The sequence below is a fragment of the Microcebus murinus genome, chromosome 8 (assembly GCF_040939455.1).
Source record: "Microcebus murinus isolate Inina chromosome 8, M.murinus_Inina_mat1.0, whole genome shotgun sequence".
Lineage (NCBI taxonomy): Eukaryota > Metazoa > Chordata > Mammalia > Primates > Cheirogaleidae > Microcebus > Microcebus murinus.
In genome coordinates, this window is record NC_134111.1 from 103,058,456 (window position 1) to 103,078,898 (window position 20,443).

General features: G+C 50.6%; 1 protein-coding gene across 7 annotated transcripts in view; it reads left to right on the forward strand.

Moving 5' to 3' along the window:
* The window catches only part of AGAP1 (ArfGAP with GTPase domain, ankyrin repeat and PH domain 1), a 535,764-nt gene that overhangs the window by 310,444 nt on the left and 204,877 nt on the right, over positions 1–20,443 (forward strand). The window lies entirely within an intron of this gene.

A 20,443-nucleotide genomic window follows, 5' to 3' on the forward strand; every position in this document is an offset into this window, starting at 1 on the left:
GAACTGCTGCCTGGTTTTCTCAGGGAATTTTCACGCTCTGGCACGGGACTGGAGAGTTTGTAAGACACTGTGACTTTGCAGCATTTCATTTAGCGTTGCCACTTTGAGAAAATGTGTATCTTAATTGCTAAAACCTTTAACTTTGTATAATTTCAAATCAAACATAATCCGGGCTGTACAGCAATCTTTAACGGATTCCATCATCAACATTACTACAGAAAGGGAAGTTAAGCTGTGCATATAAAATTGTAATCCATTAAATTTTTTCTTAGTTGGTAAGCAAATTACTATTCATTGCTAAGATGCATTTTTATCCAGGGTTTTGGTAGCATTAGTTAAAAAACGTAAAGATAGTGCTATAGAACAGGAACATAACATTTTTAGAGAAATCATTGATCAAACCTTTTAGTTGCAAATTTCAGAAGGGCTTTTTACTGATTAAAAGCATTTTTTTTCTATAAAAAGTAAGGCTTATCGTTTTAAAAACAAGACACTGAGCTTTCAAGGTGGCAAATTGATGAGTAGAACATATGTATCCTATAAATCCCTACTTGAATCTGTTTCAGATATGGTGGTTTCAGGGAAAATTATTTTTAAACTGTATAAAATTTAGGAAACAGATCTTTTAAGTAATTATGATTGTTATCTGAAGATGATAAAAAAAAATAATGTGAATTAGTTCACAGTGAATTATGTTTTGTGTGCGTGATTGTCTGTAATCATCACTTGGTGTGTACTTCCCCTTTGTCAAAAGTTGTAACGTATCCATCTACCCTGAGAAAGGTCCGTAGAACATGAAAGGTGGTTTCCCTACAAGCCTATGAAATTGATGAGTTGATGAGCTGGGAGAGACTCACTCATATTTTAATGCCAGCGGTAACAGTGCTCACACCCAGAGATCGGGCATCAAAGTTTGTGGTAGCAAGGAGTATTTGCCGCTGTAATTGACAAATAATACCCCTCATAAATACTGCCAGTCTTTTCAATTAGTTTTCATCTAAAATTCGGGCTACAAAATGATGGCCTGTCAACTGACAATGAATGGCAAAAATTAATAAATTGTCTTCTAAATAGAACGGACACTTAAGAAAAATTGGGCAGCCAATTTAGCACAGCATGAAGCGAGGGGAACCTTTTGTACTGGTGCCGGGCACTAATGTTGTCTCGATCTTTATTAATGGTGCTCGGCGGCTGCTGACAGTTTTGTTGCTACTGGCAACTTTCTTCATTAAAATTAAAGCCAGCATCAAATTCCATTAGCCGTACTCTGGGCACCTTGCATTTTTTTTTTTTATATATACATATTGTTTCTTTTATTAACTCCCTCCCCACCTATAAGAAGTTTTAAAAGAAGTTGAATGGGAGGAATTCTTTGCTAAGGCCAGAGAAACATTCTCCGTTGCTGGGGGGAATGGCCGTTACTGGCCGGGCTAGAGCCACGTCCTGAAATCTGCAAGCCCCTCTATCTGCCCCCTCCCCTTTCAAAATGGGACTACATCACCTCTAAAATCTATATACTATTTTGGGTCTGCCAGCTTTCAGATAGGAACAACTAATTGGTATCAGGCCTTCTAGTTTCTTATTTTTTTTTTTTTTCTGAGCAGTTAAAAAAAAAAAAAAGAAAAAGTTCTGGCTTCCCGTTTCTAACTGTATTTCCATAGCCGACTGTACCTTCACACAATAGTAACTTGATGCTCAGAGAGGACTTGCGTTTGTCAGGAAGGCCTTAGAGTTATTTTCCCAAAGGCATTACTTTTATCTGTAGAACAAATTTCAACCTTTGAAGGGAAAAAAATCGAGCTTTGCTGAATAAGTTCTGAACTATTGTCTGAAAAGCTGTTGCCTGCCCTTCACAGCACCGTACGCGGTTCAAAAGACTCTGAAATGCCTAAGCCCTGGAGCGGCTCCGCTTTGGGCAGCGAGAGGCAACAAACAGCTCGGATTCTAGGACAACTCGGTTCTTGCCTGTGAGTAGCACCGTCCACCGGCGAGCAGAGGTTGCCCGGCTGCTCCGGTGCCTCTTGAAAAGGACCTGGGCTGGGGTCCCATCCCCATGGGTCCCCTTCCCTTCCCAGCCCACTCTCGTAATTGCTTTCTTATGTCCTCAGTAATGCTAAGTTTAGGGGCTAAACCTTCATCTCCGGTGTGTGTGTGTGTTTTTTTTTTCCTCCTTCTCCTTTCAACCTTGTATCTTAACGCTGAAAGAAACCCAGAGACTTGTTGAAACAATAAAAAGTTAAGTGTCCAGCAGCAAAAGAAAGGGCATTATACCAGGAAACACACACTCAGAAATTAAGATACAACTCGGGTCTGAGCATCCTGGCACTCAAGGCAAAAAGGAAAATAATCGTTCTGAGCTCTGCTGAAGTTACTGAGCTTTCTGTATTGCCTTTTGCTAACTTGAAACTATGGCTTGTAATTACTTTGTTGTTTTTTTTTTGCCTCAACAAAATGGTTTATGGATTCGATATGTGAGAGTTACCTTTTTCCAACTGCACAGGTTTCAAACCTTCCAGGGACCACCGTCTCCCCACACCTTCTGGTCTCACACCACCGAGAAGTATTTTATGAATATCATAGTATCTAGGATGGTATCAAATAAAAGGGACTCCAACAAGTGAAATATCCTTCTCATCTATCTTTCTTTCAATTTTGGAATTTTTTTTACCTATAACAAGTGACTGAGATTCTCAACAGCTCATTATTAAAGACTGCAGTTTTTGGCTTTGCAGAGAGAGGTGGGTAGTAGTGCAGACTCTGTTTTTTCTAATAAATGTTTCTGACATTCTAGTGGTGGATGGGAATCAATCAGGTAATTGCAGGAAAGGCCCTGCTCTCTAGTCGTCCTTTTGAATAAACCTTAAATAATTAAATGAAGAGCAACATACCAAGTGATGGTTCAATTAGCTGTGTATAAAAAAATAAGTTGTTTACTGAGATCACATTGCTTGCTAAAATAGAGATGGGTGATTGTTTAATAACGTCGACAGACCCTTAAAACGAAGAGTACCGGATCTCTCCGTGTGTTTGGCGACAGCCTTCCAGGGCTGTTGTCCCGCTGCAGCCACCCCCGCCCCCTGCAATATGGGAACCAGGCAAGGAGACAATTGTTACTTGATGACTGAACCCACTAATATGTTACAGCAAATGGGGCATGAAATACAATACTTTGTATATAGTATATACTAAGTGATTCTTACACTGAAACAACAAGGCCATTTTTAACTTGCTGACACAATATTTGCAGTGTTTCATCATTAAATTGTCCTGATTAACCATCAACTTCTATAGAGGGACCACTCAAGTAGTTTTTTTAAAAAAATGTGATGAATCAGAGGATTTGTTAAACACTTCATCCTCTTTTTTAAATGGTTATTGGCATTTGAGGACTTTGGGTGAAATAAGGTGTGGTCTGTTTAATGCGGTCATTTCCAGAAGCGCATTTTTGCTGCTGTGAGCGTTTAGATTTTCTTTAATTAGTGGAGTGTCATAGGCATCATGTCCCTGAACTCCGTGGTCAGGGAGCACGTTCCTGTGGTGGCAGCAGCATGCAGTCCCTGTCACATCCTCCGAGTTGGAGCAGAGGTTTTCGTAGAGGACGTTTGGTACAAATGGAGCACATCCAAGCTGCCCCACGTTAACTGTCACCTGCATCGCCCACTTACTGCTTACGTCTGGCAGGGTAGTGTCCGCCTGCAGTTTGCAGGGCGTGCCAGCTGACGGCTCCCTTCCCTCTGTTAGTTCCAGGAAAGTCCAGACGGATGAACTGACCATGTGTCCATAAGCACGACCCACCCATGTCCCCGGCAGGCAGCTGGCTCCTTGGCTGGTGGGTACCTTGGCTCCTTCTCCTCAGGGAGTGATTCTGTGTGTGATCCTTCACCTTCTGTATACGCGTCTGTCTTCGTTAGCGCTTATATCCATTTGGGCACCATTTCCAGCAACTTGGCATTTCCTCAGTTGAAACGCTGGACTCCGTAGAAAAGATCTCTCTGATATTTTAGACGTAACACAACTTACAGAGTCCCACTTGGGAGGAAGAGAACCACCAGGGACCCTACCCGTGAGGGTCCTGAGTGCCCTGGGGACCGTTTGAGCTCACTGCCTTCCTTGGGGGCCAAAGCAGGAGTGCCTTCTTCCACTCAGACTATCTGATGGCTTAGCGCCTTGCAGGTGACCGTCTCTAGAGGGAAAGGAATACAGTAGCGTAGTGGACCACACAGGGCCCCGCTGCCCTGGGCGTTCACTGACAGCTTCATGTACGCACCGCCCAGGAACATGACACTGAGTAGGTTCACTTTTGTGTTCCAGAAGCACAGTCTGATTTTTTTTTTTTTTTTTACTTCTCATCAGTTCCTGGTGGCATTTAAATTTTTAAGAAATTCAGTAGTTGTAGTAGCAGCAGCAGTAGCGGTAGTGGTAGTATAAGGAAATATCTGCTTGTTCAAAAGAAAATTTCACATGTCGTGTTTCTGGAGGTCGGGCTTAGCGCTGTCGGGGTCGGCTGTGGGTTTCACCGCCGGTGCCGATTCTGATGGGTGGCGGAGGCCTCCTGGAGCGCTGTGTTGAGAAGGCTTCCGAGGGTCAGCCCTTGCAGGTGCCGTGTGCCGTTGGTGCGGGGAGGAACCAGAGCCCACTTGCCGTGTATGCCAGGTACCTTTTAGCTGTCCCTGGTTTAAGGTCGTTAAGTCTAAAGTTGGCACATGGCTAGTTGTCTGCACAAACCTTTTTCTATTCTTAACTGGGAGGAAAGTGAGTAATCTTCCCTCTGTGGATTTCTCTGGTGTAACCTCTAATCCACTGTTTGAATCGCTTTCATCTGGCTGTGTACACGTCTGAACTTCCGTAGCAGACAGGAGAGTCCTGAGGGGCAGGCTGGGTGTTGTTTTTCTTTGTGCCCCTGCTCCCAGCCAGCGTGCCCTGGAATACGTGCGTCAAGATGGGTTGGATTGATTTGTCTCTGATGACGTCTCTGTGTGCCCGCTCTTTCTAACCTACTGTGGTATGTGTGCCCAGTAGCGTGTGCGCTTTCCATAACGGGATGTGGGGCCTACAGACCACACGGATTCAAATCCGGTCTTACTACTCACCAGTCTTACTACCGTGCCACAGTTATTTAACTTCCGTGAAACTTTTTACCATTCACGGCAATCGTTCGGTAATGCATTCGTCAGATACTTCCCGAACACTTGTTATTTGCCAGATTGAGGGGATACCGACACGGGCAAGGCAGGAATGGTCCCGGCCGTCCTGCAGCCAGTGATCCGGAAACCGCGGAGCCGGACGGTAGGGGATCATACTTTTTTTTCAGCTGGAAACATAATGCCAACCTCATGTAATTCCCAGGTTCCGATAGGTATGTTAGTAAACGTAAAAAGAAACAAGGGGCAAAGTAAATGTAATATTTACTTTAATATTTAATATGCAATATTATTTGATCATTTCATCATGTAATCAGCATAAAAAGTTATGGTTTGTCCTACCCAACTTCGAAATCTGGTGTGTGGTTTATGCATACAGCGCATCTCGGGACTGGTCACCCGTCGAGTCCTCAGTCCTCACATGTGGCCCGTGGGGCCCTGTTGGTCGGTGCAGGTGCGGGTGCAGCCGCCTCCCTGGGCATTTAAGCTGACCCGGCGCCACCGGCTGAGGAGGTGGAGGCAGTGTGAGGGGGGTCCCCTGGGGCTGAGAGCGCCGAGGTGCCGGGCTGCAGCTCGCTCGCCAACGCCAGGTGGCAGTGCGGGAGGAAGCTGTGTGCGGGATGAGGGTCTGTCTCCGTGGGGACAGGTTGGGGGTGAGTGACTTCAGGGACACCGGGCAGTGATGTCTGCGGACATGGGCGAGATCTTCTAGGGGAAGAGTTAGCTTGAAATGAAACAAACTCCGAGCGCCAAAGAGTCAGGTGGATGAGAAATTGCCGAAAATGGAAAAGAGAAACCAGAGGGAAGCAGGAATAGAGTGTGTTCTAAGAGCACGCCGTAAGTGTGTGTCGGGGAGAAAGGACACATGCCCCTTGCGGAAGACGGCTCAGCGTGTTATATAGATACCCACATCGCCCTCGTAGCCTTGCCTGACGTCCTGGCTTTTGGCTCCTGGTGGCCCTGGCGCTTGGGCGCACAGGCACGCCGTCCCCGCGGGGTGGAACAGACTCCTGCCACAGCAGGTGTAGTGCTTGCAGTGGTGGCTGTCTGGAGGGACCGTGTGCCAGAATAAAGCAGCAGCAGGTTGTGATGGCCGCTGCTACAGAACCCGTCCCCGCCACGTGCATGTGCCACACTGTGCGGTCCTGGGAACCGTTTGCGTTTTCGTGAGGTGCCGCGTCCCAGGGAGGGGTTGGGCCCCCTCCGTCCCGGGCCTGGCTGCCGGCCTGGGCGCCTGGGCGCACTCCCCGGGCAGGCGGTGGCACTCAGTTTAATTTTCTTTAGCTACAGGAGAGATGGAGTCCATTTGCAGACCACAGTAAGTGCCCGTTGGTTTTGTCTGCGGTCCGCGCCTCCGGGGGTCTGGCGGGGGGAGGGCGGGCGGGCGTGATCGAGCGGTTCTGCTCCGCCGCGTGGCCCCCGAGCCCCCGCGCGCCGGTCGGCATTGAGGGGCGGCCCGCAGGGGTGTCACCCAGCAGCCATTAAGTGCAGATATTGTTGTCCCTGGTGTCCTCCCTGAAAACCCTGTGACAGGGAGAGACAGAATGAAGGGAAAGAAAAACGAGGCGATCAAGAGATATTAACTAGAAAAAAATCAAGAAGGGATCTGTCAGTCCTGGTGTAAAAAAAAAAATTGTTTTTCTTAGTTTCTTTTTCCTTGCTTTTCTTTCCTTTGGATAGAGGAGATTTCTTTGGATTTTTTTTTTTTTAGTATCCCAATATATAGTGTTATTAGCTTCAGTGGGTTTTTTTTTTTTTCCCTGCCCATATTTAAAATTCCTTTGATTAGCATTTGGTTGTGGTTGGGACTTAATAATGCTAGCCAGACCGAACGTGAAGTGCAAATCTCTTCGGGGTTACCGGTAGTCAACATGGTTTGTAAAAAGGGAAGGAAAAAAAAAATACAACAAACTTTTTTTTTTCCTTCCCTGTCATTGTTCTTGGTCTTGTTACTCGGTTGACGCCGTATTAAATTGGATTCTGTGTCCATCATTATTAAAATGTGAAGTGTGTCGGTCACAAAACATACATTTCGGGGCAGTTAGCTGAATAATTCTTTTCTTTATTATCCCAAATTACTGCTGAGCTCTGGAGAGGGGAGCAGTTTAGCCAATTATTGCCATTTGAGCTGGATTTGTGGGTGATTAGCTCCTGGCCGAATCCAGTCCCGGCCGGGGCTTTGAAGCCCGTGCCGTGTGATTTTCTCAGCGGTGAGGTAGGAATAGACGCGGCTAATGACAGGAAGGTCGCGCGGGTGAGCTGACCTGTGTGTGGCACAGGTTTGGGCTTCGCAAATAGGGCATCCACAATAACAAGTGTGTCACTAACCCCGCCGTGCATAATCGGGGCTTTACAGGATTGCTGGAGATGCTGACAGCTCAATTAAAGTGTAACCCTTTGTACCCTACAACCTGGCAGAATGACAGAAATATTACTAACCAGAAAGGGGAGGGGTCACCAGGGAGCTGGTTAAAGATCCAGAATCTTCTCCTTATCCCTTTGCCCCTCCCCCAGCTCCCTCCGCTGTGCGGAACGAGCTGGGAGAAGAACCTCCGCGAGTAAAATAATAGGTCCCTCGGAAGAGGGGCGGGTGGCAAACACGACTATTTTTAAAAAGCTCAGTTAAGGGGGGATTCCTGCTGTTTCTATGGAAACACTTTAAACTAGGTAGCAAGTGGAAAGGGTTAGCCGCGGCAGCGCCTGTGTCCGCTGGTTGAATTTTCTGGCTCGTCTCCTTTTACCAAAATCTACATCCGAGCATCATCCCCGTGAATGTGCCGGAGGTTTTCCAGTTGGGCAGGGTCTGGGGAAGCCAGTTAATTGGGGTTATTTTTCCGGCCTGCAGTGAGTGGTTTCTGTGTGACCGACTCACTTCTTTCCCTAAAGAGCGTTTGCTGCACCCCGAATGACAGCCGCCTCCCTCCACGGTAAGTCTGTGGCCGCGTCATTTGTGCCACAGCCCCGCACCCCGTGATGTGGGGGTCGCTCATCCGGATTTGCTCAATGCCATTTTAATTATTCACCCCCTCCCCTCTTCTTTATTTTTGTTTTTAGGTTTTTAACAGTTGGCGTTGATTTATTTTTTTTTTTTTTTTTTGAGAACTAGAGATGTCTATAAACTGGCAGGATCCTTGTCTCAGGACGAACCACGTGCCGGCTGCCAACCTGGAAACCCGAGAGCCTGGAAACCCGAGAGCCAGAGCCGCCTGGGTCCTGACCCACCAGGACCCCCGGCCTGTGGGGACGGCAGCCCCTGTGGCTGGCAGGGTGTGCCGGGTGCAAGGGGCCTGGCAGGTGCTCAGAGGAGGGTGCCCAGCAGGGAAGGAGAATGAGACCCCCCGGGGCAGTGAGAGCTGAGACATCGTGTGACACGGGCACCTGCAGCATGGACATGCTGCGGTGGGCTGGGCTCTGTGCGCCCTGGGCCGGCGCAGTGGCTGTGCCAACAGGGGACACCAGCTCTCTGTCCTAGAGCGGCTCACGCCCTATTCATATACCCCCGTGTTCCTCTGCTCAGGCCGCCGCGACACAGTGGCTTAAACAAAAACTGCACTTTCTTGTAGCTCTAGGGGCTCGCGGTCCTGGACCGAGGTGTCCATAGGTCGGCGTCCCCCGAGTCTTGTCTCATGGCTTTGGAAATTGCTTTCTTCTCCTGTGTCTTCACGTGCTCTGTCTTTGTGGATGCTTGCGTCCTAATCTCCCCTTACAAGGACTGCAGTCCTGTTGATGCAGGCCCATCCTAGCAGCCTCATTGTCACATGGTCAGCTCTGGAAAGGCCTGTCTCCAGACAGAGTCACCTTTTGAGGTTCAGATGCAGCCTCAGAATTTGGGAGCGGACACAGAGTGGCCTGTCACTGCCACCGTGTGAAGGACAGGCTGTGCTTGTCCCAGCAGAGGCTGTGGGAGCCCAGGGCCCGTTGCCCCCACAGCCCAGTGTTCAAGGCTGAAGGGGTATGGACCAGGCTGGCTGGGAGCAAGGGGAAGGATGGGAGAGGGATGTCGGAGGGAGAAAGAATAGGCTTTGCCAATTAAAAATACAGTTGATGGCTGCTGATGGATGCTGCGTGGTTTCATGTCCTATAGCAGGACCCAGAAATCTTTTTTCTACAAAAGGCCGGAGAGTAGATATTTTGGGCTCCTCGGGTCATAGGTTCTTTCCTGCACTACTCACCTCTGCCAGTGCAGGGAGAAAGCAGCCGTCTGGGCGCATGAACTTGGCTGTGTTCTGATGAAACTTTGCAAAAAGAGGCAAGAGATCGGATTTGGCCCACGGGCAGGAGCTTTTGGGCCCCAGTCCTGTAGGGTCCCCCGTGCTGGCAGTCTGTACTAGGGTACGCAGGCCCTGGGAGTCCCTGTCAGTGCAGGAATGTGCCGACTGCTCGGGACCACACGCCTGACACCCGTGTTGCGGCGTGAGAGTGCTGGTGCCGGCGCCAGTCCTGAGCGTGAACTGGGCTAGCGTCCGGGAGCCGTGCCCATGCTGATGTCACCCCCACACGGAGCTTGGGGCCGGGGATTTCCACCACGCCGGGTCCAGAGCTGTTCCCAGAAGAGCGTCGTCTGCAAGGTGCAGCTTAGCGTAATGAGAGGCGAGAACAGGGTGGAACGAGATTTCATTCTGGAAGTGTGGGCTGCCGGGACAGACTCGGCAGGGAGCGTCCTCCAGACGGGGCCTTCCCTCGTGGAGCAGGTGCCACGGGAGAAGAGCCCTGGCTCCCTTTGGTGCTTCAGGTTCTACTGGTGAAATTCTTGGCCGGGCGCAGTGGCCTGTACTCCTAGCACTCTGGGAGGCCAAGGCGGGAGGATCGCTCAAGGTCAGGAGTTCAAAACCAGCCTGAGCAAGAGCAAGACCCCTGTCTCTGCTAAAAATAGAAATAAATTAACCGGCCAACTAAAAATATATGGAAAAAAGTTAGCCGGTGCATGCCTGTAGTCCTGCTGAGGCAGGAGGATTGCTTGAGCCTAGGAGTTTGAGGTTGCTGTGAGCTGGGCTGACGCCACGCCACTCTAGCCCGGGCAACAGAGTGAGACTCCGTCTCAAAAAGAAAAGAAAAATTCTTTTCGCCTACGACCCACCTGAATGCACTTTTCCAGTTTTTTATTTTAAAGTCAATTTGGTGTAAATCGGCCATCATTCTAATACATGTTATAGGAAAACTCTTCATGAGACTAAATGTGCTAAGTGCACATGTGAAAATTGGTTGATTGGTGTTCGTACTCTTTGGATCTCAGTCAAGGAGGCCAGCTTTTCTGTGAGACATTGTAGAAATTCAGAGAATCCTGCCCTTTCACTGCTACAGGTATCTGTTCTACAGCGTCACGAATGCGCACAGTAAAACCCTCAGGGAGAGATTAGCAGGTGTTCACCGGAGAACCACGGAAGTACTCAAACGTCACTTGTTTTTAGCAGCACAAGCATTAAACATTTCTGAACTTGTGTGGATCTTTTAAGCCGGGAAACACTGTTGTCTTTTTAAACTTGGCAGTGGGGAAACCGTCGGCACCTGCTCAGGCGCGGGACCACGCCTTCACGCGTCGCTGCCGAATCACGCACAGACGCCGTCCTGTGCTTTCGGTCAGTTGCACGCATGGCCCCCAGTGTCTGTGAAAGCAGATGAGAAACTCGCTGGCGTGCCTGGCGACAGTCTGGTCTTCACACGGAACAGCCGTGTCCCCGTGTCACGGCCACTGCCCGTCGCCACGCAGAGGAGCCCAGCCATTCAGTGTGGCCTCCCTGTGTCACGGTGGTCCCCGTGTGAGCAGAGCCCGTGCCCGCTCGGTTCCCCACACTCAAAACAAAGACCGATTTGCCTGGTTGAGACCCCCAGTCTCTAATGCAGTCAATAAATCTTTGTTGGTAAATAATTGCTATCGAGCAGAGTTTTAATATAAATTTATGAGTGGTGTTTTATCACAGCTTGGGGCCGCAGCAAACACTGAGTGATGGATTTCGGATAGCACTCACATTCATTACGTTAACTTTGTAAGTTATTTAAAGCTTGTACACTTAACATTGCTTTTGGCTTTCGATGACCTCTCGGGACTAGACAAAGAATGCACATGACGGATAAAGAGATCGCGGCCAGTAGATAATTCTGCGCTTTGTTCCACTGTCGGAAAGGTTCCTTGAGCGAAAAAGCAAGACGTGCCTGCCTGGAATCCTGGTATTTTGGTGGTAGATCATTAAAATCACAGTCTTTCTGATGTGTCAGTAAATTAACTAAGTGGTAGCAATTAGAGCAAGATTTGCCATTTCCAAGTAAGATAAGAAGAATAATTTGAGGTGCCACAAAGCCCTTTAAATTTCTTGCTATGCAAACAAGCAAAAGATGTTAAAGTTTTAAAATTGGTCTGGTGGATGAAATGATTCACAGAGGAGCATCAGAGGAGCTTGCGGGCCCCAGATGCCTCACAGAGGAGCATGCTTGTCACGTAGCATCCGTGACAAGTGCCAAGCAGTGCTTCTGCTTCTGCCCCTGACTACTGTTTGGTATCTGTTGCCAGGTAACTAACCCAAATCATAGTGGTTTAAAACAGTACCATCTTATTATTTATGGTGATTCCGTAGGTCAGGACTTTGGGCCAGGCATATTGGGTCAGTTCGTCTCTGCTCCGTAAGGTGCCTTCTAGGCTCAGAGCGTCCAAGGTCATTTCTTTGCTAACATATCTGGTGCCTGAGCACAAGCGGCTCAAGTGGCTGAGCACGGACGTGAAGAGGTCATTAGCGGTCACAGATCTGACGCCTCACTTCTCGCTCATGCGGTCTCAGCGTCTCTCCCTGTCCACGCAGTCTCCCCAGCGGGATGGCCTGGCGTCCTACGCAGAAGCTCAGCGTTCCGGGGGCCTGAAAGCAGGGGTGCCAGGCCTTCTCAGACTTAGGCCAGAGTGGGGACTGCATAATTTCCACCACATTCTATGAGTTAAATTGAGTCCCAGGGACCACACGTGGCATGAGCCACAGGGGGACCGGTTTTTGTGGGTCATCTTTGGAGACTAGCTACTTCACCCTCTCACATGCGGATTACCCACAGCCTGTCCCCAGACCCCCAAAGGCTCAAGCCATTATGGCATCAGGCTCAGGCTTGAAGTTCGTGATCTTGTCGTCTACGCTAAGTACACATGTAGATAAGGCTGCCTGGATATGGTCCTCTCCATCTGAAGACTAGGGACAGGAGAACTGCAACAGATGTCGTTATCCTAAAAAGGTGGAGGGGGGACAGGAGCCATGGAGAAGTCACTGATACAAAGCAATTCTGAAATCCAGCCAGGCACTGTTGCTGACTCACCCTGGTCCGGGCATAGCAGCTGTGTATCTTCTCCCCTAGAAGTATCCTCCTTGGCCCTTGGCTGTGCTCTCTTCCCTCTTCCTTTCCCATAGGAATTGGCCCGTGTTTGCCACTGTGCAGCTTTCTCGGGCTGCTTCCTGCTGCACTTAAGGTTGAGGGCCCAGAGGCCGTTTTCATTTTTAGCTTTGTCTATGCATTTTAGACCAAGGCGGTGAAAGTCCTTTAAAAATCTCATGGGTGTCCTTTGTGTCAAATTATAATGCATTCCAGTAGACAAAAGCCAATGCACAGAGCTCTCTCTCATCCACAGATCCGTAATCCGGGCTGTGGGGCACTGCCTGAAGTCTGGGTTCTGCAGCAAAGGGTCTGACTGCCACACCCTGGGAGGGGTTCTCATCCTGAGGTCACAGCTACTGGCATGCCCTGGATTTGACCCTGGTTCTGCGGCCAGTTCTCACCCTGAGAGTTTTTTGCTATCAGGAGAAGCTGAGAATGAAAAACTGTTTTATGATCAGTCCAGCAAGGTTTTGAGTTGGAAGTATTTTCTCTGATTCAGCTTGAAACTCTCTGTAACTCCTCTCCCTCCCGCCGTACTTAGCAGAGCCTGTAGCACTTGTAACATGCAGCGCGGCACCTGTGCGCACAGGTGTGCGGGCTCACGGGGCACCCTTGCTGCACGGCAGGTCGCCGTGGCAGTGGGTTGCTGGTCGCCCCGCCAGTGTGTGTCCTACACCCCCACCCCCATCCTTGGGGAGCGTTTTCCTCCCTGTCCTCACAACCCCCACTCTCGCCTGTCGGTCCCTGCCAACCGTGGCCAACTGCCTGGTCCCAAAGCCACTTGCCACGTTTTTTCTCTTATCTGTTGCTTCATAAGAATCCACCACCCCAGAGCTCAGTGCTGCGAGAAGACAGTCACCGGGTTATTTCTCATAGCATTAAGGCTGAGCACTGCGGACAGAGCACAGCGGGGCCAGCTCGTGTGTCAGAGGTCCCCACGGCGGAAGCCACCAGGCTCTCGTGAAGCTACATGAAGGATAGATGGCATCACTCCCACTGATGCTGTTGGTTAAAGTGAGTCTCGCAGCCCTGAGTCGGCATGGGATGATGTTTTCACGGTGCACAAACGCCACAAAGTGTGGACCCTGAGATCGGTTACTGTGCACGTCGGAAGGTGCGTACCCTCTCTGCGTTCCAGCGGCCTCGTCTGTGAAATGAGGACCATCACGGTAGCTACCGTCCAGCTGTCGTGAGCTTGCGGTGGGTTAACAGCTGTAAGTCACTGAGAGCACCACCTGGCTCTGAGTGAGCCCAATATTATTCTGAAATCAAAAGGCTTTAAAGTAAATGTGAAAGCCATCTAAGCCACACAGAACACGAACTGTGATCGACGCCTACACATCGTTTGTACACGTGCAGAAGCGGCATCCGAGAGAGACAGAGCACGCATGTCAGTATTCTGCCACGCGGTCTCGCCCTGGGTGGCATGGGACCAGAGAGGCATAGAAGCCCGAGGTCCGTTTGCACCCACTGGTGGGGGCTGCCTGCCTGCCTGTGCATCTCAGAGAGCCTTCTGGCCTCTGCCGTGGCTTCGTGTCCTCTAAAAGTTTCAGACGAACTGTTCTTAGGGTTTCCGTGTCTTGGGTACTTAGAGAAGCGTGTGAGTTTGGGCCGACAGGAGCACGGGAGACGCCACCCGAGGGCTCGGCGTGCGGCAGTGGGGGTGCCGGGAGGTCAGCGTGGGTGCCTGGCTGCAGCTCCTCCTAAAGGAAGGCGACGGGCTCACTCTCTTCCCAGCTGGTTTCCATGGATACTCAGTGTTAAGAGGAGCATCCCACAGTGGCCGAGGACCTGGGACCTTTGGCTTTGGAAAGAGTCTGGACCAAGAAGGGTGTTGGCTTGTGCAGCCACACGAGAAGACGTCTCACAGGGCTTTGCCGCAGCTCCCCTTGCTCTGGTTTCAAAGGGCAGCGACACCTGCCCCACAGGGAAGGTCACGCGGGCAGCGCTGGCTGGCGAGACCACGGGCCCCGTGTCCCCGGGGACGCATCCACGGGCTGGGGACCCTGGGCGGGGCCGGGCAGAAGTAGTTCTGTAGCAGGCTCGGCAAGTCAAGCTAAATGGCTTGACTTCTACAGTCGCTTTAGACTCTGAAATTCTGTGATTCTCACTTGGTACAAACACTCTCTAAACATCAGTGTTCAGAATTAATTTAAGCTGTTTCCCAAGTCTCTCTTTTGTAGTTCAGTTGAGCCTCTGATTACGAAGGCTCGTCTCGCCTGCGCTCTGGAAGCTTCCGCCACGTGCCTCAGCCCATCAGAGAGCTCCGTCTAACCATGCTGTGGAGGAAAGGCCTTTTAAGATTACTTACAGAGAGACGATACGGAGTTCTGTGGTTTCTCCTAGGGTCTGAGCAAACCACTCTTGAAGGGTTTACACGCGTGAGCGCGGAAGCGGGCTGTGCCGTGCGCAGTCCGTGGGCCTCGAGTCCACGGCCGGGGCGCCCTGGGCTTCCCTGGGACTGGGGCCCTCCGGGGAAGTGCCAGTCTGGTTAATGGGGGGGGGGTCCGAGTAGCCCAGACGTGGGAAGGCCAGTGCCTTTGTCTTGTCCCCATGTTGGGGGACATTGATGCCAACCCAGAACCACGTTCTGGAGCTGAGCTGCTGGGGTTGCCTGGTGATGTAGGAGGAAGGTTCTTTTTTTTTTAATAATTATGCTATTTTTCTACATCTTATCATGTTTGCCATAGCTGACTTTGTTTTTTCAGCATATTATGGGGGTACAAATATTAAGGTTATATATATTGCCCATGCCCCCCCTCCCACCTGCCTGACACCCGATAAATGTTATTCCTATGCGTCCACTTAAGTGCTGATCTGTTAATACCAATTTGCTGGTGAGTACATGTGGTAGGAGGGCCCACAGCAGATTCTCAGATGGGGCTGCCCTCACCCCTTCCTGAGGGATGCGGGGTGGGGGGCTACAGTTGCTCCCCATCACTCCGGGGGCTTCTTCCTATGCAGAGAGACCGGCGTGCACTTTGCAAAGCCCGGACGTACCTGTACGGGGGCAGCCTCCTAAACGGCAGGTGGGCTGGGGTTTGGCCAGGGGTGTGCCCCAAGATGCTGTGGGGTCACCTGCCTTCACCTGCCCTGGGAATTGCCAGGAGAACCTGGAAAAGTGAAAGCAGAAGAGTCAAGCGTGGAGCTCATCACAGCGATAGCATCGCTCTTAGAAACAAGATAGTGTGCGTGTGCGTGTGCGTACATCAAGGCAGATAGGATGTGCTTAGACAGAATTGTGGTGCTGAAGTACCCACTTTCCAAAGGAAAATGTCAGTAGTCAACCCCGAGTTTCCATCGGGCGAGCAGCAGCCTGGTGAGATGGAGGCACGCCAGGAACGGTGGTTACAGGCACGAGCAAAAAGGGAGAACTGGAACTTGCTGGCGACCGCATCCGAGAAGACCCTGGAGGTCCCGGGACGGGGAGCCCTTCCAGCCCCTCTCCTCCAGCGGCCCTTGCTGTGAGGAGGGCACCTCTGTTTACAGCTGCGGTCGCTTCTCGGCCTCGTTGCTTCCTGGCCTGCCCTGTTCTGCCTCTGCAAACCAGGGAGCAGCTCGCTGTGTTTGCGTTTGCTCTTTTGGAATTCCTGGCCCTAGCAGTGGTCTCAGTAGGACTAGCTGGTGTTCTCAGTCGGGGCTGCACAAGCACCGTCTGTCCTCGCGTGTAGCCATCGTGCCCCCCCTCCGCTGCGTGACCCGACGCCCACGTGACGTTTGCCACGGCTAAGACCCGTCGGCGCAGGTCTGCTGTGCCCTCAAGGCTGTGCTGCTTAGGGACAGGTAGTTTTGTTGCTGTTGCTGTTGCTTTGTAATTGGCGTGATGTGCTTACTGTGTGGAACACCTGTGTTGCGGTGGCTGCCACTGCAGCGTGATTCCCGGAGTGTCTCCCGTGGTTCCACCTTGAAGTCTCGCCTGGAGACGGAGGTGACCTGCTTTCCTTGGTGTGCCTGGGAGGGTGTGGTCTCACGTTGCCCATCCGTGTCTGCTTACCTGGCTCCCGGAAGCCAGCGCAGAGAGCAGCCCGATACTTCCATGCTAGCCGTGGGCAGATGGACACACATCTCCTTACCCGACAACGTGTGCAATTATTTTTGTGACTTTCTGATTAATGCTGAGTAATCAGACCAAAAATATCTTCTAAAATACATTATAATTGCACTAGGGACTTCCAAATTTTTATTCAAATGGTAAATGTCTTTTTATTGCGTTTTAAAAACTCGGTGCATTATTTGTCTATATTTAACAGGGATTCATTCAGTGAGAATTAAGTTTTCCCATATTGTGGACTGTCAGACGCAGGACGAGATCTCGTCGCTTGTTTCTGGAGTCAGGGCGTCTCACGCAGATTAACTCTTCATCGGCAGTAGAGGTGTAGGGTGCTCTCTCTGCTCACGTCCCTACCGCATGTCTTCCTCATCTGAAATGGCAGATACTTCTGTCTGCTGTTTTCCTAAAGTGTTCAACAGGATGCTTTTTACTATCAATTGCTATAATTTTAGAAACATTTAAAACATTTTAATTTGTTTTTAAAGAAGGAGAATGAGCTAGTCACCCTGTTACAAGATGGCATCATTATTTTAATGATTCTCAGGAAACTTTTGCTGCCCCTTGGATGATAATTCTGCAGAGTGGGATTCTGGTTCTGTTTTCGCCGATCAGATTATATAGCCCAGCCCTGGAGCGCTAAACCGTAGGTGTGGTCCTTCCTCCCCTTAAGCTTCTTCCTCTCCCTCCTGCTCCCCTTAAGCTGCGCCTACTGTCACGGGTGTGACGCTCTGCACAGTCTGCCCGTGTCGCCTGCTGGGCCACAAGCACCTCCAGCGCCGTCCGGCTGGTCCCTGGTCTTCCTTTCCCTCCTCTGCCCTCCCCTCCTGGCCAGTGTCTCCTGTGTCCCATAGCTCAGCGACTGACACCGCAGGGCCACTACAGCAACAGCCTGGCTTCTCCCAGGCAGGGCTCTGCATGTCCCTTGCCATCCCCGTCTCATCCAGCCCCTCGTCCCTATTTCACGTGCGGAGTATCTCACACTGTCTTCTCCTTCCCACCCGTCCCAGGCCTCTCCGCCCCAGCTGCGTCCCTGCTCCTGTCTGCTCTAGGCCAGGCTTTCCCGGACGTGAGCAACGTAGAACCCTTGAAAAGAACAGAAATCTCACGGATCCTCCCAAGATTGACTTACATTGTTTTCGTGATAATAACACATAATTATGTGCAAGCATAAAGCTAAATTTCAACTCCCTGAGTTTGTAGCTCTTAAATAAATATAAAACCAAAGATAATTGAGTTAACTACAACTGATGATTTTTTTTTTTTTTAAGAATGAAATTTGAATGAACAGCATTAAATGAGCTTAACGTGAAGGATGATATTGTATTGTGGAAACGATTGCCACCGTCACAGGAAGGTGGGGACCGACTGTTGCTGTGTGGGGTTTTTGTGGGTTTTCAACTCGCCTCTTGCCCGTGTAGTGTGGCAACCCCAGTCCCTCGCGTTTCTTCATTCAAACTGAGAAACCGTTCCGTTTTGTGCAGCATGCAAACCGGGTTTCCTTGGTCAAAGAGCGAGTTATTTACATCTTACGTTTCTCTCTCCAGCACCGCTGGCGACCTTCGAAGTTGCAAATGTCAACTCAGGCAGTGAAATCCCAGAGCAGTTCTCAGATGGCTTTTTAGGCACAGTCATGAAGATAAAAACTCAAAACTTAAAGAATTTGCTTGGACAAGTTGCTGGTTCCTGGGACAATGTCAGACTTCCAGTGCTTCCCAGACTTGAACGTGGGCTCAGGTCGCCCGGGCAGCTCACCAAGCTCCCGAAACTCGCCCCTGTCCGTTCATGTTCTGCAGGCGAATTGGCGTTTCCTGGGAGTTGGAGAACATCCTCTGCGAGCCGTGCAGTGCGGCGTGAACACGAAACGTGAGCGGCCGTGGGCTCTCACTTCCCTCTGGGCGGGGGACGCAGCATACAGAGGTCCTTCCAGACGTATCCTGTGCGACCCGCCCCTTGGTGTTTTGGAACTAGGAGCTCATGGTTCAAGACTGAAGGCGTTGGGTCAGGCAGTGGCTGGGGGTGCCCGGAAGTTCCATCCGGGGAGCAGGTCATTGCCCACAAGCAGGAACTGAAGTCAAGATTGAGCAATCCGGCGTCAGGGCAGGAGTGAAGGAGGCAGGAGGGGTGGCCCTGCCACTTCCCGTTAGGTAACAGTTCGCTTGACTTCTGTGGCTCAGAGTTTAGTTGGTAACTCAAGACTCTGGCAGCCCAGCCAGCGCCTGACATGACACCTTCAGTCTTGAACCACAAGAGAGCCGTAGCCCTGTTGCTTTGGGGACACAGGGAGACAGTGAACGTGCCGTGCATGGCGAGGTTTAGTGCTCAGAGCATTTATAGAAGAGGGCCCCATCAGTGGCCCGGCTGGGCCACTGGCATGAGGTGGGGAGCAGCGGGTGGGGGCTCAGGTAATAAACTCAGCTGAGGCCTGGGCTGCCCGGCAGAAACACGGCTCCTAGGACGCCAGGGTGTCCTGCAGGCCTGCTGACTTCTGCAGCATTTGAACACTGCATGTAATCCAAGATTATCCTCCTAGGTGGTGAGCCATAGGGTTTATTTAAGATTGTCAAGATTTGGATTTTCCCTGCACCAAGACATTAAGATTCCTTACCATCGGAATAAATCAGCCTGGTTTATTAATAGTTCATCAGAAAACTGTGATGCCATCTCTTCACACACTTCCTGATTGGACTGTTTCCCTTGTTTCCTGATAAATAAGTCCTAGTGGCCTTCACTGGGGAAGGGTAATTTCATTAAAGTGCCCACAAGCCACCAGAAGAGCTGCCTAAGTCCCTCTTGCAGGCCGCTTGGTGTGAGCTGGGGCTGGGGCTGGCCCCGGTGGGCAGGGGCAAAGCTTTCTGAACAGAGCCGGGAGTGGTTCTGATCTGCCCGTGACACCAGTGCCCCCGGCCCTGGCGTTGTTGGCATTCCGTCTGAAATGGAAGATGGGAAATGTGAGCCCACAGGAGAACCATGTGAGGTCTTGTTGTGCTAAGTTCTAAAGTTCATGAATCCCACTGGGGAAGGATATTTCATGATGTGAAGCAACTGCTTATTTATGATGGCATCGCTAATGGTAACTGTCCCTCTCCCACTAATTCATACCAGGCCACGAGGCTTTTATTTTACCTTAATTTGTAACTTAGTGACATTTTCCTATGGGCTTGGTTCAGTGCCATGTTTGGTTCACATTTGTTTAGGTTCCAAGGCATCAAGGAATGCTGCTGCATGTTGCCACATTTACCTTAAATAATAAGAATTTGCAGAGAAAGCATCTTCCAAAGGCTCGTTTTTGAGTTGTCTCAAACTCTTTCTAGTATTTTCCTCCCAGCAGCAATGTCGTACGGTGGTCAGAGCCCCAAGCTGCCTCATAACCTGTTCTATTCGTGAAACGTGGCTGTGATCTGAGTAAATACAAAACAGGACTGTCACAATGTCAGCAATGCATCGAAACCTGAACTCAATTATAGCACAGGCTAACACCGAATGTTTTCTCCTATGGTGATTGCTAAGGGTGAACAGGATTTCGGAGGCTGGGGGAGGCGACTCCCAGGGGTCTCTGCTTTCTCGAGGTGTCGGGTTGTATTTCAGCCTCAGCCCCGGGACTAACTGCCATTCGTCTGAGGCTCTCCCTGTCCCTATTGTGGTCAGGGAAGCTCTTGGACGGGCGGCAGCCAGAGGCAGAGCAGAGGAGAGTCTTGCCTTGTCCATATTCTGCGCGGAGAGGAGTTCAGAGGCGGCCTCGGGGAGCAGAGCAGAGGCTCCCGGAGTGGAAGCGGGAGTCGAAAGGGACTCTCGGCTGGGAGTGTGGGAACGCCGGGAGCCGGGCGGGTGTCAGGCCTCCGTGTCGGCCGCCAGGAGCCTTAACCCGGGAGAGGCCATGAACAAGGAGGAAGGCTTGCTGGGAAGTGGC